The sequence below is a fragment of the Corvus moneduloides genome, chromosome 1 (assembly GCF_009650955.1).
Source record: "Corvus moneduloides isolate bCorMon1 chromosome 1, bCorMon1.pri, whole genome shotgun sequence".
Taxonomy (NCBI): domain Eukaryota; kingdom Metazoa; phylum Chordata; class Aves; order Passeriformes; family Corvidae; genus Corvus; species Corvus moneduloides.
The window spans coordinates 102,642,633-102,668,090 of record NC_045476.1 but is presented as its reverse complement, the minus strand read 5'-3'; the positions used below and the strand labels follow the sequence as shown (position 1 = coordinate 102,668,090).

General features: G+C 40.4%; 1 long non-coding RNA gene across 1 annotated transcript in view; it reads right to left on the bottom strand.

The window, feature by feature from the left end:
• The window catches only part of LOC116449277, a 71,331-nt gene extending 56,721 nt beyond the window's left edge, over positions 1-14,610 (bottom strand). Inside the window, exons 1-2 of the long non-coding RNA XR_004242331.1 lie at positions 14,443-14,610; positions 14,033-14,097 (exon numbers count right to left, since the gene is read on the bottom strand). This is a non-coding gene — a long non-coding RNA (uncharacterized LOC116449277). The remainder of the gene's footprint in view (positions 1-14,032; positions 14,098-14,442) is intronic.
• Between the last annotated feature and the right edge of the window lie 10,848 nt (positions 14,611-25,458).

The window sequence follows — 25,458 nt, the reverse complement described above, 5'->3', positions numbered from 1 at the left end:
AGCAATGTTTTTCCACCAGCTCAGCTCCCACCTCCTTCCACGAGGCCATCCTGTCTCCAAGGGGAGAGCAGGCACCAAAGGTGCCCAATGCAGCCACTAGGATCAGCTCTTTCCAGAAGATGTCTTGCTGCAGAGGCTCATGTGGCTGGCCTTCCCCTGACCCTTCCCCTCCCCGACCATGCTCCACAATTAGATTTCATTAAAAGACAAAACCTCTCTTCCTCCTTCTCACCATAGGGGTCCTGAAGGGGGGGAAGGGATAGAAACATCATCTACATGGAAAATAATTTCCTGCTTGCCAGCATATCTGAAATTGATGCAGCCAACAGCATTCCTTGTGAATGTTAAATTAATTTGGAAAGTCTTCATGTATTGTTCGTTACCATGAAAAGCACTCATCACTTCTCACTGGCTCTCTGCCCTGCCTAGGAACAGGGAGGGAAGTTTAACAGGCCACAGCAAAAAATGTTCATGAGGCTGCAGCATGTGGCTTGGTATGAGAGCTGGGAAATTCCTATCCCCCAAAATATTGGGCAGCAATGTCAGCTTGTCTCAAATGCAGAGAATTCAGAATTTATTAATGCTGCTTCACCAGCTGTGAAAGGGAGACGCAATTGTCCTTAAAGGAAAATAAAGGTAAATAATTACGTTCTTTTGGCTTCACACTTACTTAAAGCCTGATTAGAGGTTCGGTACCTAAAAGCCCTCTGGACTAAAAACTGTATAGGTATGGAAAACAATATTATCAAAATGTCAAGAGAATCTAGAAATATTTAAAATACCTAATAAATCTTCTGATTAGTTTGAACTGTGCATGGGAAATTGTACCGGGTTTGCTTAAATGCTGTAAGGAAGCAAGAAGGATTCAAATTAAATTCTGGAGAGCAGGTTTGTTTCTTTGTTCTTTTAAAAACCACTATATAGTCAAAATTTGATTCTATATTATATTTAATTTTCCATTGCTGCTTTACTTCACTCTAGATGCCTCCAAGTGTAGCCAGTTTCTCTTTCAGTGCCTCTCAACTATTAGCTCTATTTATATTTTTTGTTATTGAACTTGCCGCTTTCCACCTGCCTTATATTTCAGAGGATGAGGTTCCATATTAAACCATTCTGTCTTTTACCTGTCTAGTAATTTTGACTTTTTTTTTCTTTCCTCTCAGAATGGATTTTCTTGTTATTAAATCCACGTTCTGCATCAGCCTGCTAAGTTGAAGATTGACCTTTAATTTCATTTTGCTTTTAGGCTTCCATTTCCTTCCCTAAAAACTATTTATGGTATTTCATTTCTAATTAGAAGTAAGTCTTAGTAGCAAAAAATCTCTAACCTTTCTAACCTCCTGAGCATTTGAATCCAGAGGTTTGGGCAGCCACAGCCAGGCTGACCAGCTGTGGAAGCTGGATCTGGACACAGGCTGTGATTTCGGTTGCCTGAAGGTCACTACTTTAGGAACCAGCATTTCCATGAAAGTCATTATTTAGAGAGGGCTCAGCTATTTTATTTCAAAGAGCTTATAGTATACTAACAGGAGGAGCACAAGTCTGGTTTTCCCAGCAATTACTCAATTCCCATGCAAGAGAGAAAGGTCTCCTAGTTCACCCACTTAGGAACTAGAGTATTGCCTCATAAAACAGACCAGAACTCCCCTGTTATTGCTCAACTCATTCGCTGAAGTTTAGTTATGAGATATCATGAAAAAAAGCTTTTTAAAAGCCCATTTTTTAACACTGCCCTCAATAGGACCCATAAGAGACCAGATTAGAGACAAAACAAAATGGCTGAAACAGAGTTATCTCCTTTATTCCACAGAATGTGGAATTCTCCTTCTAGGTGAGGGACTGTGTTAGAAAGCTAGAGGACTGGCAGAGCTGCACTAACCTTCACCTCCAGACAATGCGTGCTCCCTAATCAATTCTAAAGCACTAGAACAGTTAGAGTAGGAGGTGGCTTCTCCTTTCTGACCTCAAAATTTCCTCCACATCTGCTGAAATGCTACAGCACATATTAAAAGGTACATGTTTAATATGTTCAACATCCTAAATAATCATTCTCACTCTTCCCTCCCCCACTTTTTACCCCCATATGCATGTGCCTGCTCCAGAGGCACTAGTGGACTTGATGACTTTTCCAACCTGTGTTTCAGATGTGGGTAGCTGTTTTTCTGAACAGGGGGTTTTCAATTCCTGCTTTGCAAACAGAGCTTGTGCCCATCGCAGACCAAGGAACAAAGCCAGAGCGATTGCTCTTCAGTCATTCCATTTGAGACTTTTTAAGACTAATTTTGCCTCACAGCTCTACCTGAATATCAACTCCTCTTTTGCCAGAGACAGTGAAAAGTAACTCATACTCCAAATGGTTCCCTGGCAGGCTGGGTAGACGAAAGTAAAGTCTGGAGTAAAGTAGTATCTCCATTTGATAGTGAGAAGAAAGACACAGAACGATTAAATGGCTTGCCTAGGGGAGGACCAAGAAATAAACCACTTCCTCAAAGGTCCCGCTTTTAAGGTGAAGCTTTATTATCTGTATTTGCCAACAAAAGCACGGCAGAACTGGCATTTAAGTGGGGAGGTAGGGGGAGGGGAAGGCCTAACCTGAATAATCCAGTCCTAAAGACAAATTAGTAATGGTAGATAAAAAGGAAGCATGCTCCCCTGCTTTTCTTTCCCAGCTCCACAATAAGAATGTCCAAACTGGCTTTACTCATTCCAGGTGACCAGGAAAGCCAGAAAACAGGGATTTTAATAGCACACACTATCAGGTATATAGATCAATCACAGGGACATAGAGAGACATATTGATGGCTCTGTAGATTAATAAACTGAAGGTTACTTGCCATTAGAGATGAGGGAAAGGCTACTTAGGCGGCCTTCCTAAGCAAAGACACTTTAGCAGCCATATTGATTTCCTGCAAACACCTCAGCGGCAGCAACAATTTTTGCTTCACCAGGGAGGGCCTGACCTTCAGCCCGAGGTTTGCCTTCCCAGAGAATCCTGTATAACCCCAAATGATGATACATGAGAACAGAAAGAAACAAGAAAGCTCTTAACAGGCCCCAAGTGCCCAGAGGGTTTCAGAAAAGGGCTTCTCACACGTACGTTACCAGCTTCTGCTTAAAACCAACAATTCAATGTACTGCATTGGCCTCAACATGCAAACGCCCAGGTAAAACCCAGAGAAGCTAACCATTCTCAGGGCTCTGGAATGTCACTCAAATCTCTGGAAAAATCAGTACAGCAAGCACTGAATGTCTCTATCCTTCTTTTCATTGTTAAATTACAAGAAAAATATGGGAAGGGTTTGCACAAAATCATTAGTTAAAGGGGAAAAGCATTTTCCATTTTCTGCATCAATAGAGAACTAATCCTGGTGGTGGTTGTTGTTGTTGTTGTTGTTGTTTTTGTTGTTGTTATTAATGCGCCATCTTTTTTCAGCTTACCCTTTGTTGTTTGACTGTCCCAGAAATTTTATTCCTTACCAACTTCTGGAATAAACTTTAGCTAATGAGCTTTTTTTGGGGTGTATCACACGTTAGATGAAAGACTAGAGAGATGAATGTATCAGGTATGTCTGATCAAGTTAAAGACTACAGCAAGGGGGTACCTGTGACTATCACATGCAAAATCCACATCCAATCACTCCTTCCCATTGGTATCCCTGGTCATGGACAAACCATGCTCACAGATAAACAGAGAAGATATTTGACATCATAGCTAGCAGCTGAATGAAAAAAAGTGCAAACTAACCAGAAATCCGTAAAATTCTGTCTAGCAGGTCTATTCCACAAAGGTGAGGTGGATATTTTTAAAGGATTATAGTTTAAGCATTTTCAAAGAGAAAAATCGACCACTGTCATTTATATTTTCCATCCATGTTGGCCTTGTATTGGATCATCTGTCCCAGGTAGATTTTTTAAGCAGAGTTTGCTGCAGAGGTAAGGTAGAGATTGAGAGGTTTCTTTGTACCAAGTCACAGCCCTTTAAATGAGATTTCAGCATGGCCTCCTGGACATGTAATGCCTATGTGTTTCCTTTGTGTGGGAATCAGGTAGAGGTCCATAAGCCATATCAACTGGATTGCAATTTTCTAGTAATTACCTATAGGCAGCCTGTTCCTTTGTGCATACCTGCTGGGAAAAACAGTATTTATCACTATAACCTCTATTCCACATTTTAAAATCTTGCTACTTATTCAGATTAGATCTTACTGTCATTGTTTCTAGAAGCTATCAGGCCTTGTTGGGAAGAAGTTATCTTGATTTTCCAGTCTCTTCTCTGTGCTACAGATAGGGCTTTGTGGAGTTGCAAATGAGAATTTAAAAAAAAAAAATTCATCAGTCCATCAGAATATTATGAAACCAGCTAATAGGTGACACAAATAAGATGTATTGCTTTAGCAAATGAATAGAAAACAAACAAAGGAAATGCTTATCTTCCTGTTTTAATATGTTAGTTCACTTTTTTCTAATATTTAAAATCTGACCACCTGCAAAAGATTATGAAGAGCCTCTGTGGATTTTCAGGAATGCTTGCAGTACTTGGAACAAATTAGATACTCTCACTAGCACACACTACTCCCTGTCATTCAGCATGCTAACAGCGAGAGACAGGGCCATCAGCAAAGCAATTGTTATTATTTGGTAAAGGCTGGTGGTGACTTATGAGTTTCAGAATGCAGCTTCCTCATTTGTTTAATGTCGAGAGATTACAGTCTCCATTTACTATGGTTTTATAACATGCAGGTGGGAAAAATCTCTTTTCCGAAAGCCTGTCAGTAACTGGTGCCAATGCTGAAATATTCCTGCTTGATTCTTGCAAATGAATCTGTGTCGTGTTTGGGTAGAGCACAAGATCCAGATCCCGTAACCAGTGCCTGCTGCCAGCTGCTGCCATAGGCTCAGAGGCGTTGCCCATGGACAGGGCGCACTGGCCACAGACAGTGGGACAGGAGCCAGGCTGAGATCAGCCTCTGGGGGCTGCTGGGGTGCAGCCGGAGCTGGGTGGAGGTGCCTGGGTGAGCAGTAGGACTGCTGCACTCTCACAGCCCTCCAGCATGACTCCTGGCTCTGGTATCTTCCTGTCTTGGCTTCCCCACCACTGAGCAGGATAAATAGAGTATTTCCGGATATTAGAGGGGTCTTGCACTGAGGAACTCCCATGTCCTGGAGAAGAGATCCGTCTGTACACTTTTAAAAGGCTGGGGAGGATTTTATGGACATCGAAACGGTGGGTCTGAATTGCAAGGTACTCAAGGCATCTTTCCCCTGGATAACCCCAGACTGATGACAGCATGGATGGCTTCACATGAGTGTCTCTGTTCCACTCACTCGTGTGGTGCCAGCCTCATCCTCCAGGCTGCCAAAACCACGGCTTTGTTTTGGGGGTTCAGGCTGAGCTGTGTCTTCATGCTTCAGCTCTACATTGCTTCAGAACAAACCCAGGGTGTTGAGCAGGTTGGCAATGCTCCTTGCCTACCTCCACTCCTTTTACTATCTCAAGAAGCGGAGCTGGCAGCACAGTAGTGTCTGTGCTGCAGCATGGAAGTGGGAAACAGGATGGGCCACTAACAGGATTTCTATTAACGGACAGTAAACATGGAAAGTTAGTAGGGCAGGACAAATTTCAGGCACAAAAAAGCCCACAGTTCTTCACTGAGGGAGCTCCTTTCCTTCTCCTGGGAAGAGAGAAATAGGACACTCCCACCAACAGTAAAAACTCAGCACAGGCATGGTTCATTCCCATGCTGAATGGGTCCCCACAAACATTTGCAGAGTGTAGGTAGACACAGCTAAAGACACTTAACACAGGTGCTGGCAAGTCATGTGACAAGGACAAGTAGGGGACTTGCTGTCTAACCCTGCCCTGCAGATTGATGTGTGAAAATGGACTTAGTGCTGAACAGGCCCTAGCCAAGGGATCACTGGTTGTGTTTGAATTGTTACCATGAACCAACAACAGGATATAGAAAGGGTGAGTTTGGGGTTAAATTCAAAAATTTTCAAAATAATGGTTCAAGTTGAATTCTCACTCAGGAAAAAGAAAACTGAGGTGGGTGAGTTGATAGCAGGGTTGTATGCTTGGTGCCCCCATCCTTTTCCTCATTCCTGTTTGCTGTTAATAATAATGGTACCAATGTGAAATATAGGCTCTTAGCACTGCTTTGAGATAGTGACTGCTGTGAGTTCCTGATTTACCAGGAATGTAAGTATGTAGGCATAAGCATGTCTTGTTTAGGGAACTTTCTTCTTTTGAGATGTGTTTGTGTCGTCCAGCTTTGCATCATTACATCTGCCACAGCATGAAATCAGAGTGACAGAGGGGCCAGCCTGAAAGACTCTGGGTCAGCTTAGCAAAAAAGTCTCCCTGCTAGAGTAGGGGTCCCAAGTCAAAGCAGTCCCCTAAGCCCTGAACTCCAGTGAAACTGTGATCCAGGTGTTGCAGCTGTAGATGATCCCAATTTAAAACATCAGTTGAGGTTAATCTTAATCACATTAGCATTAAGATCCTAAATATAGGCTTTCATTTGTCCCTCCTCATCAGAGTCCAAAGGTGCAGTGTATTTAGTGTGGTTTTCCTCAGTTCTGTAGACAAGGGAAATGCTATTTCATCCCTTTCTTCCAAGCAGGGAGTTGGTGCATGCTTCCATAGAGAATTTATCTAGTGTAACACAGGTAGTTTGTAATAGGACAAGGAGCTCTCCTGATTTTTATATTTATTTACTAGACCATTTCTCCCCCTGTAGGTATGAGAAGGGTCAAAAGTCATATTCAGATTTTGCACCCTTGGCTCAGTCCCAAACAAGCCTGCAGAACACAGTAGGTTCACCCAACAATAACTTCCATTTTTGCCTTTACTTTTAATAATCAATCGTCTTTCCCACTGCTGTTTGTAAAGGCTGCAGTGCTGATCTAACCGGCAGGTGAAAGATGAAAGCAAAGTTAAGAGGGTGGTGAGGAATTTAGTGCTCTACCTCCCCGACCTTGTCAGCAGGTGTCAGTCTGGGCTTTTGGACACAGGTGATGACCTTCATTTAGTCATGAATTACATGTTTGGGGAAAGTGGAATCTATCATTGTTCGCCCTGAGATAGGAAGGAAAACAAAACCATTTTATTTGCAATCCAGATCAGGAGATCTCCCTATTAATTTTAAGATCTGCTGAGGTGGGGATAGTTTACTTGTCCCTTAGAAAAATAGTGGGGTTTGTTTGAAAAAACACAAAGGAAGAAAGAAAGCATGGCTTAACATACTTCCTTTATAAGTTAGGTTGAAACAGACAGGTTATCTGTCCCTTCCACCATAAACAGAATTCTGCACTGTGTGTTTAATTATATCTCACATTTACTTCAGTCTTTGTGCCCAATGGTATCCTAAGTTAAAGCAGAAAAATTACTTCACCCATCACTGAAATTCAGTCACCTCTGGGATGAAGAATGGCAGTCAAGGGGACAGCTAGAACACAGTGACCTTGGCCAAAAACTCATGTGCAGAAATCTGCTACCACTGAAAGTGCCATGGGACATAGCTTTGAAAGATTTTCCCACAGTAAATTAAATGAAAGTGTGTTTATCTGCTTCAGCAAAATGAAATGTTGAGTTGACTCAGCCAAGCCTCAATCTCTCATTTTAGAGGCTCTGAACATTTTAAGCATAATGCAGAAAAGACCGTGCTCTTGCACTTACAGCTTATAGCAATAATATTAAAAAGTTGCAACAAAACAGTGACTAAGTAGGACTTTGAATTTCTCAAGAACTTAAGCTCTCCAAAACCACAAGGTAATTGCAAATTCAGACCTTAGATTCTCCCTATTAATTTTGTTCATCCACACCCTATCAACAGCTAAAAAAAAAAAAAAAGATTACTTTCATCATCACTGGGACAGAGATTCACATTTATCTGGGGCAAGATACCAATACACATAGCAAACATGCTAATTCAATGCTATTGCAGTGCAGTGTTATTCACCACACCAAATGATCCATTTGCAAAGTTACTTAAGCACTTATATGCATGTAAGATTCTTCTCAACAAAAGGTTCTCTTGTTTCAATAAGTTTGTGATGGAGAAGAAACATGACACTGTTCTTTCGAGCATATTTAGCAGAAGTACAGATAATGGGCCGTGTGACATTACTGGGTTTTGTTACAAACACCAGATTTTTTTCCTTCCATTTTTTAGGCCTTGGAAAGACAAAGTTTCATTGGAAAAGCAGATTTAATAAGTGATTAGAGGGTAATCACTATTCCCTCATAATATGCAAAGGGCAATTTTGGGTTGTGAGGTAGTCTGTGGGTCATATGAATTTAATTGTCATATATCCAGAGACTTATGTCACATAAAGTGTATCCCTAGTGAAACAGCAGAGTTGTAAATCTGTGAGATATATACATATATATATATGCACACTATTTTTTAACAGAGCTATGGGAATAGTCCATTACCTATAAAATAAAGAAACAACGTTAAATATGCCAAATCAATTTCCTTATGAAATCAGCAACAAATACTTAGCTAGTTACTACAAGAGGCTCCAATGTCCAGGTCAGGTTCCACACACAGTCTCCATTTACACCATTCTAGCTTGTGCTTGCAATGCCTATATAGAAAGTGTCAGGTTAAACAAATCATCCTGGAAGACGTGAGGATAAAATTGTCTGTTAAGCTTTTTCCTGTATTTCTTTGAATAAAAATCTTTTCCATAAGAGAAGTTAAACAAGCTGAGAGGGACCACAAGACTGCTTGTACACAAAATCCACATTGACCATTTTGTTTGGGAACTTCTGGATCTGAAGCTGAAATTTTTACCCACATAAAGTCAACAGCGATTCTGCTCTAGGTCTAAATGGAACCCAAGATTATTCTGAATCCTCTGCAGCCTGCATCTTGCCGCTTCTGCTCTACACCCAGTATTGACTTTCCACTCCCACTACTGAAATCAAACAAGTTCCCTATTTACCAGCAACCCACAGCTCAGCTATCTCCCTGAAAACTTCTTTTTTTTCTCTGCTGCCTTCTGTAACTCTTAGATGATCTCTTTCCTTTTTGAATTATGGATTAAGTAGAAGGAGTAAAACTAGATAACATAAAGAAGCATTTTACAGATACAACGGCACACCAGTTTGTCACTTCAGATACCATGGCACACCAGTTTGTCAACACATATCCCAAGATAGGAATCTTAAAGGTCTTTTAGTGGGCATCGTTGAAAAGATATTTGCCATTTCATGGTGATTACATTACTGTGATATCACCTCTTCCACCTACAGAAAGGTATTGGTTACCACAGGTATCTGAAGCAATGTTTGAGAAATGTTTGCTGTAATGAAAAAGAGTAAAAAAAGTGATTGAAGAGAAGGGTGCAGTAAAGAAAAAAGGCCATAGTGGAATCTGAAATCTAGTATTCCACTTCAGGCTTAATGCAAATTTTTTTGCATTATTGTTATCATTTTGGCATATGGCCTTGTGCTGAGACCAGAGCTGCAGCCAGGATTTTCAGTCTTAACACTGAGTTTCCTGGCTTTTCTGAGTCTAATGTCAACTTTTAATGTTGGCTCAAACAGAGCCCTGCGTAGCTGAATAGATTTAACAGTGTGCTATAGCTAAATGGAGAATCTCCACAGCAGTAACTTCAAGAGGCTCAGAAGCTCACCTCCCCTCACAGAACTCCAAGGCACCCTTTCAAATGTGCCTCCTAATAATGTGCTTATTCCTGGACTTTGGGGGCAGCCACTTTCATAGAAGGCCTATGCTGAGTATTATTCTTATAATAGCAAAATTACTGCCCTGGTTGTTGTTTTACACAAACTGAAAGTTATTTGGGACCCACTGTTTTGCACAAGAGGACAGCAACCTCTGCTTCACATTTTTCATCCATTTGGTTGTTAATGAGCAGACCCAATGTTTCCAAGCTGAAGCTACTTCAAAAGTAACACCAGATTACCAAAACTGCATGTCTGGACATGGGGTGATCTCACAGCACTGAATGAAGAACCAGGTTCTATACATTGCACAGGATGTGGTGAGTACTTTACAGACATGCAGCTTTAGGTAAAGGGGATATTTCTATTTGGAATCTTCCATGCTCAAAACCCCTTAATTATTGTAGAGGTTGACCTACATCAAGGTTTTCTTTCTTGTTTTAAGGTACATTCTGCAGGCAGAGATAACTGTTCAAAAAAGGCTCCACAGTACAGAAGTGGATTGAACTATGGGGTTACATATATTAAGTACTAAAAATTAACAGCTGGCTACGTTTTTCTTTTGACAAACCTCTTGTTTCTTTTTCTACTGGATTTTTGTTCTAGCCTCTAGTTATGTATTTTGTGAGTGTAAAGTAATCTTGCATGCTGTAAGGCCAAGTGTGTTTAAAACACAAATCATGATTCAGTGTGGAGATTTGAAGATGTTTTTGAAGCTGATAATTATTGGCTTTGGCTGCTCACCGCTTATACCTGAAAGCATAAGCCTCACTTAAAAAGGGAAGGTTGGCCCTTTTTAGGGAAACAAAACAACTAATTCAGAAGTGGCCTAATGCTTTAACTGAACTGAAGGTACTCTACATGGCATGGACACATGAACAGAGCACATGTGATCAAATGGGAGCACTTCTAGGACTGTTCACCTGGTTAGCTGCATTCCGTAGGAGAGTCCTGCTCTGCTGTGGAGTCCCAGGATAGAAAGGCTTGGTTGCTTTTGTAAGTAATGAAAAAGGAGGAGGCAGGGGACTCTCCAGGAAGATGGAAGGAATAGCACGCATTCTTGCAAAATGTTACAGATGTTGCATTTAAATAGAAAAGTCTCAAATTGCGGAGCTGGTCCATGTAATAGAAGGATCAGTAATTTTAAAAGAGTGCCAGAAATGAGCCAATTTCACAAGCTATTTGAAGGATATTTTCATGTAACTTTTAGCCAAAGCAATGTTCCAAAAAGTCTGAAAATTGAATCCTAATTAGTTGCAAGTATCCCTCTGGCTCAAGTTGACTATTATATTTTGCTCCATGCTCCCGAAGGAGATGAGAGCCATCACACCTTGCCAACATATGACAAGGAGAAAGGTAAACTCACCATGCCATTGCTTTCAGAAGAGTTTAAATCAAGAAAAGAGAGAAAATTACACAAATCTTGAAGGAGAATTGCCATTCTTTCCACATAATAACAGTCATCTGGGATAATACGCCTGTATTTCACTTGTCAAAGCATGCTGTTTACTATTTGGTCTTTTAATAGTGAATTTAGTGAACATTAACAGACATTAAGGCAAAGCAGGAATTTTGATGTTATATCAGCTCATTCCCCTGCCCCTCAATACACAGGTCTCTACATTTCTTTGCGTTTTCTGAAGAGATCTTGTACATACTTTCATTTAGGTTTAGCTGACACTGCAGAAATGAACCTGACTATTTTAAATCTTTATTAAAAATATAAATGTATCAAATACTAAAACTGCCTATTTATAAAGCAAGGACTTCTGTTCTTGCACATGATGAATAAGTTTGGGGGTTGCTCTGTGGATAAGAACATTCTTTGAGTTTTTGGTTAGTGTTCCCCCTGCACCCACCGCCTCCTTGTGAATTTTCTCTTGTTGTTCTACAAGAAGTGAAATGCTAATCTCAGCTCCACCTCTATTGGGTCACCTCCAGGTCAGCATATTAGAGAAATCAGCAAAAGAATGAAGACAGTCTACTCCAACTGCAGGGCAGGATGACCCAGTTATTAATCAATCTGATGGCAGCATTTGAACAATGACAGTCATCTGTCAGAAAGCAGGAGGTGGCTCCTCATTAACACACTACTCACCTGCCCTGAGCTACAACTCTTTTATAATAATATCTATCATTCACCTCCAAGGTGTTGCTTCTTTCTCTGGCTACATGAAATATCAGGCACGATTTTCTGCCCCCTTGCCGGTACTTCATTTTCTTGGAGATACTCAACCAACATTGCCTTACAAAAAAAGAAAAAAAAAAAAGGGAAAGAAAAAAGAAAAGAAAAGAAACAAAAAAATCCTGAACTAGCACAGAGAGACCAAATGACTTTAACTAATTTTCTAAGACCTTCAAATGTTCAGATAAAAATAAAAGTAAATTGAGTTATTTAACACAGTAACATACCACAGTTATAAATTGGCCTCTTTCTTCCAAGTAACAGGTCAGCCCTTATTTTTGCCAATCTGATTTCACCACGACTGTCCCAGCAGGTTACCTCACACCATCTTTATATTGTCATATACCTTTTAAAATTACTCTGGTTTGCTCTGACAGTTTCCAATCCACATGCAGATATTAAGCCAGAATAATATATTAAGCAAATTATTCTTTCATAAAATGCTGCTTATCAACACACATTTTTGTTATTAGATGCACACATGCATGGAGGTCAGATACAGGGCTGATGACTAAGAACAGGCAGACCTGGTTATGCCATTATCTATGCCCAGGAAGGGGCTCACACCAATTTTCCTCATGCTCCCCAAAAATCTGACCACAAGACGTATCATTAAAGAGACATTAATATACAGTTGTACAGTTGCATTCAATAATATAGACTGGACCAAAAAGCTGCAAGGCACCTACGGATGTATTTCTTGCTCCCCTGCCTTTGATTCCAGTGCTTCAGTTACTGCACACTCTTTAAAATCTCCTCAAACGAAAAAATGGGAACCTATGTGGCCTTTCATTAAAGAAAATCCCCATGGCATTTGATAAAAACACAGTGGGTGCTATTATTTTACCCAAAGGTCCTATCCTGCTTTCAGCTCCCCATATCTGCTGCTGCTTTTCAGCAGCTCCCCCTGGCCCCTCAACCCATGATCTTCTCCCCCTTATTCCCATACCCACCCTGTTGTTGATTTTGTGCAGTTTATATGACAAGTTTACACAGGGCAGGAGTCCAAAGGGTATTATCTGCGGTGGATGCTGTAGCACCCCTTTCAAACCTAGAACTGGTGTGAAGCAGCTCCTGAAGTGACACCAAGCCCCACAGCGGTCAAGGGTGGGGTTTCAAGTTTCTGAGGCTTATTAAACTATTACTGATCATATAAAGTACAGCAGTGCCTGAGCACCAGCCAAAATGAGAAGCCTCGGTGCTGGGAATAAGCTGGCTGGGGCGGACTCTGCCTCCTGAAAATTTTGAAAAGAAAACGGACACGAGAAACAAAATGATGGAGGGAACTTCCAAGCACAGCAAGCAACGCATTTGCTGCCAACATTACATGAGAGCCACAGTGTCCTTTTGCAGGATGTGCTCATAAAAGAGAGATCTATCCCCAGCTATTTGGGGTGTCCTATACCAAACCCAGGTGTGGACAAGACACCTTCCTCACATGAGCCAGCCCTTGGTGAACAGACCAAGAAGTAAAAGGCAGCAGCTGCTTAGCAGCCATTAGTAACAGGTAGTACTTCCTGCACGTGTTTCTGGAGGAGCTCTGCAATGTGGCAGCTGGAGAGGAGGGGGTAATCACTGACTTCGAGTGCCCCAAAAACACTGAGCCAAACCCCATTACAACGATGTCTGTCTGCTCAAATGGACTGGAAATTTAGCAGAGATACAGAAGGCTTTCCACTCCAGCAGAAAGAACAACATCTCTCAGGCAGTCTGAGCCACTTCCAGTTCCAGCTGGGCATTACTAGCACATGCTAAAATGGGGGGAAAGACACCACCATAAATGCTTTCAATACCCAAAATAAGAGATTCATTTCAAATTTGGGAGTCCAGATCATTTTTGTTTCTCACTTTCTTGTTAGCAGGCATGCACTGTAATTTTACTAAATTTTACTAAAATTAAAATATTGTAATTTTAGCAATAAATCAAGGAAGCATTTTCTGCATTATGCTATTTATTAGCATTAGACACAGCAAAAAACCACAGAAAAACCCAACCCAAAACTTACAAAAAAATATGCAACGAAACAGAGAAAAAACCAACAACCAACCAACCAATAAAACCCCCAAACACAACCACGTGTTAGGAACACTAGAATCACAGCTTTTCTGTCTAAACTCTGTTTGTTTAGGCAATTACAGTGCCTGCTACTTACCCATAATGTTCTCCTTTTAGTTAGAGTGCTCTGCAGATGATTTGATGCTGATAATGTCTGGTTTTCTGGGGGCAGAGATGAGAAAGGAAACGTTACTCCCGAACTCTGACCTCCGTGGATGGCTTTCTGGGGAATGCACTCCACTAATTGTCTTCTTTTGGAGCTGCAGTGGATGTAATTGCATATATAAGGCCTGTGTTTTGCTTGCGTTACTCTTTTATGGTACAGGACTGTGTCCACAATGGTGCATTAAAGTAATAATAATGAAAATAGTATCCATCAAGTAATTTCAATGCTGTTACCACCCTGGGATGGAACTATCCTGCAAATCCTGCGTGGTCACACCCAGGCTCCGTCCACCCCCATGCCATTAGCCCTCTGTTCTGGATGGCAGGGCAGGCAGTACCCACCTTGCAATTCTCAAGCTTGCAGCTTTCTTTCCATCTAAAAGAGTATTTGGCAGTGTAGTTAGCCCTCCCTCCTCGGCTGTAAGCACATGTGCATTTTGGTGTGTGCACATCTTCAGCACAGTTGGAGAAGGAGCTGTCAGGGAGAAGCTCATAAGCCCTCAGCTTCACCCTCCTATGAGGGAGAAAATATTATCATGTTACAGGTGAACAAACAGACACATTTAAGCAATACACCAAGCACTAGCATGTGAATTAGTTTAAAATTAATGAAGGTGGCCACACTGTTGTTGAATCTTCCTCTCACTCTGCAGATGTGCCTGCAAACCCTCCGAGGCTGGCTGTTTGTGCAGAAGGGCCCCGGGGCACACACTGGGGCGGAATTCTCCCCTCAGAGCTTTTTCCTTCAAATAATGCCTTTTCCCCAGAGGAAAAAAACAAAACCAAAACCAAACAAACAAAAAAAATCCCCACCCCATATACCATCAACAACAACAAAAAACCCAGCTTCATTTTATTCTTCCTTTTACTCTCATTTCCTCCTTCTCTTGAACAGGGCTACTGTTAACACTACTTCCAGGCTAAAGTGACGTGTCTCATATTTCGTTGGGATTTTTTTCCCTCAGTGGAAAACCCTAGAAATAAAATATTCATAGGAGACCATCCACGTATTTTTCCAATATTGTATTCTTCACTAAAGTTTTGTCTGTACTTGAGCAAGAAATTTGTATTAAAACTCCTGTTTTCCCTTATTAATTTTGTCGAAGTTCATATGTTAATTTCAGTACAAGTGTGCATATAGTTTTGTACCGAGCATCCCTTTTATATTGCATATGTAAAGGTCTAGTCTCCCTCTACATACAAATAGTATACCAGTACATCTCCCTCTCATGTTCTTTGTGTTTACAGGCATATATATACACATGTATGCGTGTTTATATACATACCTTTATGTGTGTGTGTGTTCCCCTGTGTGTATATATGTGTATATATATATGGATAATACATACATAATTGCCCTGGCTTTACAAACGGATGCCAGCAAGCGAATACCTGTCTATTGCTCTGTCAAATGTGACTCGCTGGGAAAGCTATTGGGTTTATAGAAGAGACAAACATTTCAGGCACGCCATTCTGGGGTAATGAAGCATGGCAACAAAATATACCTGTGCAACATTTGATAAAGATGAGCTGACACACCAGTCCAAATAGGTTCTTTTGTGTGTCTGCACGTGTCTACCATCATTGCTTTCATCTTAAAACAGGAAGGTAGCAATAGCAGCAGCGGCTGGCAGGAACCACAAGAGGAAGAGCAGCTCACACAATTAAACGTCGTTTACCTCTGGCCTTTATTTCACTCCTCTCTCCCCCTAATTTATTATGTGTTTTCTCCATCTCTATGCAAAAAACACGGGCTCAATTTTTCTTTCTTTCTCCTGCTATCTAGCTCTTTTTACAGAGGGACTAAACAAGACAATAGGCAAAATCCCATGGTATTTAGCTTTGGATCTTAACTTGAAATGCTTCTTAGTGGGGTTTTTATGGCCTTTATTGTTCTTTGATTAATGTAAAGTAAAATTAAACCCTACAGTTACACATTAGAACATCAACTAGAGAGAAGGCAAAACTGCACTGTGTACCTCGCTTTACAGAAAACATCTTTTGTTGTGTCTAATCTTCAGAGCAATGGAAGGGAAAAGCCTCACCCGCTGTGGGGACTGGGAAGGGAAGGGAAGGGAAGGGAAGGGAAGGGAAGGGAAGGGAAGGGAAGGGAAGGGAAGGGAAGGGAAGGGAAGGGAAGGGAAGGGAAGGGAAGGGAAGGGAAGGGAAGGGAAGGGAAGGGAAGGGAAGGGAAGGGAAGGGGAGTCACAGACCTCAGCTGTGGTGCCAAGCACTGCAAGTGACCCAAGTTACAGCACTCTCCTCATTAGGGGCTGAGCAATAGCCCTAATTTAGGCACAGCTTCCATTAAAGTCAACAGGAATTGTCCTGGTATATGGAGCCAAATAGAGAGGTGTCTCAGGCTCTGCCTGGCTGCCAAAGATCTTGCTTTCAAGAGGGGTGGTATCTAGACATAATCAAACATTATGATGATTTTTATGTGGTTCTACACCAGTTTTTACCAACGAGAGATGCCTGCATAAATCTTTCTTCCAGGGTAAATTTAAAACTAGATTTTCATTGCCTAGGGATATATATGTGTATGCTTGCAAATATTTGTATTCAACTCAAATGAAAACTTAATTACTTATAGTATTCTGGTTAACATCTTCCACTGAACAGGCTGAGGTCTTTCTTCTATATATACTGTATATGGCACACTATTCTTCTATGTATATTGTATGTGGTTTCATTCCTTTTTCTCTTCTTTTTGTTTAAATAAATATGCCCTGCTCTCATCTCTTCTCCTTGCACAAAATCTCCTTGGTATGTGTGATTTTCACTTTGCCAGCTTCTAAATTCATTTCTACTCCATGTTTCCAGTGGTTCTTTTCTTCTTCTTTTTCCACAGATGTTTCTAGGTAGAATGCATAACAGTCCAGCTGAAGTAAAATATTCAGCATTATGGTTTTTGAATGGGGTTGGAATAGGGGAGCGAGACAGAACGAGTTTGGCCCCTCATAATATCTATACTGAAGCAACACAGAACTGAAATGGATCTTTTTTTTTTCCCCAGCTAGTAAAACTCCTGCTAAATCTTAAATAGGGTTCACAGGTTTGGCATTGCATATTCCTCAAAGCAGCAATATTTTCATTATTTACTACTAGTCAATGTGTCTGGTTATAAATGCCTCTTAACATGCTTATTCTTTTCAATTTTCATCAGTAGTCAGAGTATGGGAACTTCAATTTCAACCTCTGGTTGTCCCCCACCTTGCACCCATTTAATGAAATCTATTGTATCTGTAGCCAAGTTCACAAGTTAAATGACACATATGTTGCCTTTCTGTTAATTTTATCTGACTCTAAGACAATTCAATTGATGCTCAGCATAAAAAAAATTCCCCAAAATTACAGAGCATCTCTGCCAAAGGTAAGAATAGGTCAAGAGCCAAAGGAATTTAAGCAAACTGTCTTTTATACACAGGAAGCAGTTAACATATGGAATAAAAGAACAGGGATAGCAATTGATGAAACATTTGGGAGAAACTTAGATAAACAATCATAAAAAAGATTTAGACAAGTGCTTGGAGTAGCCAAAAAAATAAATAAAACTGGTATAGAGTGTGCAAGTCACTTCATCGTCCTTCCAGTCTGAAATAGCTGAAATAAAATAGCAATGAGCAGATAAACTGCAAAATATCATTATGATTTAGTAGCCATTTCTTTCCATCAGAGCTACTGTTTTAATTTTCATTCTTCCAAATTACAAAGTAACAATAAAATATCCTTTTCGATTTATGGCAACGAGATCCTTTTAATTGAATTTCAGAAATGAGTTGATTTGACTGATGGGTAGGTAATGGGAATATACTATTTACAGTTGGAAATGCATTTCCAGTGGAAGGATTTGAAAAAGCACAACAAAATAGATATTTATAAGCAGGATTTTGGATGGCTTACATACACACAAAAATATATATGTTGACCTTGAGGCACAACAAACAATATTTCTGTTTAATCCTAAAAGCCTCTACCTATGAAAAAAAAGTTCATGAGCACTTTGACTATTTATTTTAGTAACAGGCAAAATGTACGAGCACTGTGACCTCATTATAACTCGTACTTTTTCTCTCTGTATAGAGACATGGGATTGACGGTGTTTTTTCCTGAATGTTAAGCCAAATCTGGAAATACTGGCGACTTACAGGCCGTCTCACTCTGCCCAAGAGCTAATGTGGAGTAGCCTACATCAGCCATCACTTTTTGCATTGCAATGGCAAAGTTCCAGCTGACTTTAATGGAGCCAGAATTTCACCCCAGGTGCATTATTACAATTGACTAGGGTCTGATAGATTGATTCCTGAGATGCTCTGGATTCCAGATGTGGATCTCATAAAATTGTAGAGCGTGGTGTGTGCAAAGCTTTTTTTTTTTTTTTTTTTTTTTTGCCTTTTTCCCCCCATTAAATAAATAATAATAAAACACAGTCCTTGTAAGCAGTGCAGTGGAGAATATATGTTTTTTTCTCCTCTGTCTTCCAAGAAATACCTCCATCTTTTTTCTCTACTACTTATGATCTCACATTTATATAGTAAGGAGAAAGAAACAAAACTGTGACCAAAAAAACCAGCCAGTGAGCTGCATCTGGTTTAATGTATATGTGGAGCTGAGTCTGTGTGCCTGCTGAAATTTTATCAGCAACACCTACAATAGAAAGCCTAATCAGAAGCCAACTGTGTTAACAGAGACTGAAAAATAAACTAAAAAGCCAGGCATTGTAAGAGGAATAGAGCAAAAGAAGCCTTTTGCAGGAGGACTTGGTGTGATAAATAAAGGGAAAGGAAAGGAAGAGAGTACTCCCACTCTAAAATAAAACCCCTCAGAGACCTGGAAACCACATAATGCCATCAGCAGGGCAGGTGTTTCCTGTTCTTGGGCTGCCTTGCCTTGGGAAAGGGAGGATGGCTGCCCTTCTGTAACTAGGTATTTGTGCTGGCTCTTCCAATTCACCTTTCTGTTCTCTTTTGCCCTTATAAATATTTGAGTTAAGTCCATCTACATCCATCTCTGTGTCTACCAGAAATCTAGGGATTTCCAGGGAGAGGAAAAAAAAATCTCTATTCCCAGGAGCCAAGTAACAGGGAGACAGTTTCCACCCAGTAGGGACACAATAAGAAAATCTGAGCATTTTTTCTCACTACACTTAGTAGTAGCAGAGAGAAAGAGTCCTCATGCCTCACAAGACAGAGAGGGAGACAGGGACCACAGAAAAGCATGGAAGAGGAAGATGTGCAGTTAGTAGAGTTATCCTTCTGCTCCCTTCACCTTCCCAGGGGTTGGTAAACTGAGGCAGAACACAAGTGACAGAGGCCAGGTAGGGAAATGATATTCAGTGCTGCAGTGAGGGCTGGTCTTGTGTTTTCTCACAACTTGGTGGAGCACATATGTGCTGCACATAAGTTAAAAAAAAAGAGATGGGAGGAATGTGGTCTATGTGTGTGAGCAGTGGGAAACTTGCTATGTAGAACAACTTTCAAATATTTCCTAGCAAGGATGTGTCGCCAGATGCAGAGGACTGCAAAGAAAAACAAGCAGGGCCACCAAAAAGAAGAAACATACAAAAGGGAGATGCCTGACCTTGGGGTAACGCTACTAAGAGCTGTAGAACCTGCCCCTGCTCAAGTCACTGAGTGCAAAGCAGCAAAAGCAGATTGCACAGCACCAGGTCAAATCCCAGAAATTGTTAGATCGTGTGTTAAATGTGACTGAAAGACAGAATGATAAAGAAGGAAGAGGTTTCATGAAGTTACATGGAGCAGAGATTAAAATCACTGTACTGTATTAAAAAACCCAAACATACACTATCAAGGAATACCAAAAATAACTATCCCTGTTTGTGAGCAATACAGTGGTGTTTTAAAACACTCTAGCCGCTGTATTAAAAGACATGTCTGGTCTTGTGCTTCTCAACAAATGTCCCTGTTTACAATTCCTACTGTGGACACAAAAATATTTTGTGTGAATTTGTGTTTGTGTGGAATTATCAGATGCATCCACCCATGGAAGGACAAACATGGACAAGGTCAAAGGAAAATATTCTTTAGAATAGCCTTTAAGCAGGCAGAGGAATTAGGCCTGATTTATGAATGTATTTCCACAATTCACTTGAAAATTTGTAATGTCCGTGCAGCCTGGCAAGAAAAAAAGGTGAGGGTAATGTGAAGGAATGCTTCTATTCCACTTTATTGTAAAATTATCCCATGTTACCTGCTCTAATCCCCTGAAAACAAATTAAATCCTCACTAAGCTGACTTTAAATCAATAGTTTCATTTAAGAATAGTGTGACTTAATAAAAATAAAAAACTAACTGGTCCAGCCAATTTAAGAGGGAAATAAATCATTGCCCAAGGAAAAAAGCAGATTTGACTTGTATATGGGCCACAGTTTTGTTGAGGGGCTAACCTGCTGTCTAAATTAACTTGGGGTATTTTACAAATCTCATCAGCCTCATTCAGAAATCTTCTCCACTGTACTAGGGAAGAAGATTGCCAAAAAGAAAAAAAAAAAAAAAAAAACCAACCAAAAAAAACAACCCAACTGGAGATGTTATGAAATGAAACAATATTTCTGAGAACACTTAGTAAATCATATAAGAAAATGTGCCTTTGAATTGCCCTGAAACATCACCTCACACTTCAGCATCTCCCTTGTCTAACTTGTTTGGAGAGGATGTTTGTGAAATAAAGAGGATGCCATATTTGCAGCCAGGGCAAGAGCAAAACATTAGCAATGGGAGAGAAAGGAGCAGAGCAATGAACAGACAGGCAAGCTGCCAGCTGCTTAATTCATTCATACAGCAAAACTAGTTAAAATAAAAACTGAATAAATTATTTGTAAATCTATAGATTGAATTATCCCTGCAATCTTTGCAGCTTGGTGAAGGTATTACTTCAACGTTATTAAGTGTGGACATATTTATCACTAATTTACCTTTTAAATGTTATGAAACTTGCATAATAAAAGTCTTAAAGGTTCAGAAGACCAGAATATAAACAGAGGCCACAATGAACCGGCTTACTCAAATCAGTGCAAGTTATGCAGTGCAAGCCACTGACAGCAGGAGAATTTAATAATTCTGACTCCAGTTGACTTATTCTAAGCATTCCCGGATGAATACCTTTCTCTGTCACCATGTTTCCAGGCAAGCCTTTGAAAAGTATCTTTTAAATAACCTATGTAAGGGCACCCCACAAGTTGGCAACAAAGGACAAGACTGGCTTGTCCAGAATCTCAGGAAATGCTTTAACTATGCACCTGCCTTGTAGCCTACTGTGATAATCTTTAGGAGCTGACAAGGTTTCTGGATTTGCCTTAAATACTTTGGAGTTGACGAAGGGATTGCAATGAATCTGTGAGCTTACAGACATGGCTTCGAAGAAAGGACTTCTCATGCAGCATTCCTTTACATTTACCTGATTGCCTCAACACGATCCAAAAAGATGTTAATATCTTCATCTCATTTTTTTTTTACAGCATTCGTGAAGCAGTAGGAATAAACACTAATGATTCTCGTGATGAGAATGCTAAGAAGTCATGGGATGAATGGGGAAGAAAACTTAGAGGCACGTGAAGGAACAGTGACAGAGCGTAAACTTTAACCTCTGTATTCTCCCTGCTGCACCAACAGCACAGACTTGCCAGAATTGGCAGGTCCAACATAAAACTACCTCGCAGAAATGTTTCAGTGCAGAAGGAAATGAACAGTAAAATTTCCAAGTTTATAAAAGCGGGGAAGCTGTTCTTCTTTGCTTAGTTTTATTCCTAACGCAAACACTACCACAAAGAGCAATTATATTTTAAAAAGAATAAAGATGCTTAAGAGTGCCTAGGTTTTCAAGGAACTGGAAGACATGGACTTGGAAGGCTCCAGAGGAAATTGGAGAGTATATTGCAGAGCAAAACACTCCAAACTGCCCTGAACCTGCCTGACAGAATACTATATGACTGTGTTTAACAGGTAGTTTGGAGTTGCAGTTATCCATATTTGTATTCCCCAGTAAGTGCTCCTAGGCTCTGCTATCCCACTGTGATTTTGAGATATGAGGTCTTAAGGGGAGTTGGATCAAATAGTGTCTCACGAGATCATCTGCACTGGGTCTTTTTTTCTCTTGGTTATAATTTTTCTTATCCTTTCTTGATTCTGAGCCTTCCTATTTATTTGTTATAAGGATAACCATCTGTGTTAGAGCTAGAATGAAGGATCATTGTACATGTTACATTTGTATTTGATGGACTCCTTGCCAGATAAAAATACAGTATGTGGTCGTACACAGTATCAGGCTAAAAATACAGAAGTTGGTTTTCTTTCTGGCTTGGAATTATATAATGAGCTTTAAGATGAGCTTCATATTCCTGAATATTTATGGCTGCACTCTCCTGAGTGAGAAGGCCTTCACTATCCTCTAAACTTCTAATTACTTTTATTTCCAAATTCCTTAGAAATCAATGTTTTCTTTCATGCTAGCCAGAATTCTCCAGGAATCTGTGAAGGGAACATCCAAAGCTGCCCAAATCATTGGGCCATTCAGTTCCCGCAAATTAGTATTTTCAAAGCATATTCTCCTTTTGGACTTCTCAACATACTTTTTTTAATTTAGTATCTCCCAACCACAGCTAGGACTCTCAAAATCTGACAGTATCAGAAATTAGTGGTATTTTTTTGAAAGTTTTTCCCCAAGCCATAGGTCATGACATTTCTGTTTTCAAAGCCTTTCTGTCTTATTGGTCCTCCTCTAGTTTCAAAGCTGAACGTTCAGCAAAAGGTGTCTATTTTGCATTTGCAAGGTATCTTCAAATCAACTGTTGCCTGTAGTAACTTGCAACTTAAATGTGCAAACTCAAGCCTGTTAAAGAGAGAAATGTGAAGAATGCAAATCAGGTCAGAATTGTACTGACAAAATGATAACACTCAGAAAGCACTTGTAAGGTTGTGCAAAAGGTCCACACCTTGAAGCTGAATTTTGAATACTTGCCCTTTAAATTCTATTAGAAGTTTAAGGCAAACCTCTGGGTTTCTTAACATTCAGTTTTGACAAGTGAATAAATTACTAAGAGAATATAATTCATTGGTTTAACGGAAAGGAAGAATAAGTTAGCATGTAAAGACACTAGTAAATGATACATTACAGACATCATCATTGTCGCGCTACACGTGATGTTGTCCTGGGGCATAAGATTATATATATATTTTTACCCAGTACAGAGACAAGTACACAACTCCATTGGTTAAAAAGAAATAAATGAGTAATAATAATGAACTAATGTGGTGAACATAACACATGCCCATATGGCATATACTCTGCATAGGGAAAAGAAGCAAATAATTGCATTTTAAAACCCAAGTGTTGCTAGAATCTCTACTTTGCCTAAAGGGCTCCTTGTTACTTGTGCTTAAAGGTCTTTTTGTTGTTGTTTTGGAATTCTAGGGTCCCATTATTAGCAAAAAGGATTTGCAACCCTGTTGCAGTGGCCCAGCCCATCAATGGGCTGTGGCAATCAAATGCCCACGAGACTCTAGCCCTCCAATGGCAGGATGAGGGCAGACCTTAGGAGGGATCTGAGGGTGGATCCATGGGTGGATCTGAGGTCTGAGGCCACCACCCCCTTTCTAGAAGGTTCTGTAAGTTTGAGACCCCCCCCCCCCCCATTGGCTCCTTGACCTAACTCCCTCGTCCATGTTATCCCCATTGGTTGTTGTTCAAAAAGTTCCACCCCTCTTGTTGTACCCCATTGGTTAACTCCCTTTTCCCCCGTGCACTATCTCCCTTAGTATAAGAACCCTGGACCCTTTGATTTTTGAGGGTCTTTGTCCCTGGATTCTTCAGAAGAGTAAAGCTCTTGGAACCCACACAAGGACATCTCTCTCCTTCTTTGCCCCCGGTGATGCCAGCTCATCCACTTAGCAGGTTGGGATGTGCTCCCTCCTACGAGGAGCCAGCATTGAAACTTTTTTACCAGCAGCCGCATGGCAGCACCGTCTGCAGAAGGACGCTGTGTCTCCTGAGGCCGAGGGCACACTCCAACGGCGTCACAACCCAATGTAGAGTCGTGTGCTTTGCTGTTTAACAAGGTACATGTATCTGGGGTCATTCCATCCTCCTGGATTCACTCTACTGGTCAGACTTTCAGGATATACTTGGGTATAACAACCAGTTGATAGCACTACCTATTAATCTCACAGTGCTTCATAAATTAGATTTTGTAATCTGTTTGCTTTTACATTTTAATGTCCTTGGCATCTAATGCACCATGATACTAGTTTTTAATCTGGATAACATAAACTACAAATGCTTGGATGTTCCTGATCACCTGGGTGATGAGAAAATAGAAAACGCTCACTCAAACTTATGGAGATGAAATTGCAAGAGTTGCAAATTTCTGAGAAGCTCTGTGGATGTGTTTAGCTAGTGCAGTCCACTGTGCATCCCCACATGCAGGATGTTCCCTCTGCAGGTGGTCAGCTGAAAGGTTGTGTAGTGATTACAGAAACCCAGACACCCATTCCCATGACAGAGAGTTTCTTGTGTTACTTGTACATGCCTAATGCAATTGGAGCTAAATTTACAGCCTGCAAATATCTTCTCCTGAGAGAGCTAGATTTGGGGGGCTGTGCAAAATTTTTCCTTAGTAAGAGTGCTGGTTGTTAATCAAAATAAACAAATGCTCTAAATCCTTAAATAGATCCTTCCTTTCATGTTTGTTTGTGGAATCGCAATAAATATTTGGGGTTCTGGATAGCTTTTGCCCACCATTTTCCACTATCACTGCCCATCATATAGCTGACTATACATGAAAACTTACCAAGAGACCAAACAAAGAACTATAAATCTTTCTAGCTCATGGTAATCTCAGCATTCCTGGCTCCCAGCTGATCTATCAAGAGGTCATTTGGTTGAAAGCCAACTTACCAGACCTCCTTCTCTCGTCACTGTTTTAATTTCCTCTTTTGCTTGCTTTATTCTCAGTCCTGGTTCATTTTTAAAGAAAAAGCATTTGCATCTTTAGAAGGAATGCCATTTTAAATAAGACATTCTTGGGCAACAACAAAAAGGACCCTCTGTCTCTGAGGATGTGTCTTGACAACTTGGTTTTAGTGTTTGGGAACACATACCACTTGTTTAGTTCTGTACAAGCAGATAGTTTCATTCTACTATTTAATACTACCCCAAGGAAAACAAAAAAAAAACCTGAAAAAAAAAGAAAAAAGGGAACACAAATCATTAGCTACTTACCCCAAGCCTGGATACTTACTGTAGACAGCCGTCTTCTCCCTGTCTGATGGCAGAAGTATTTTAAACACACATGCAATATCTTCTCTTGCAGATTTGTGTATAGTCTGACACACAGAGAATCAG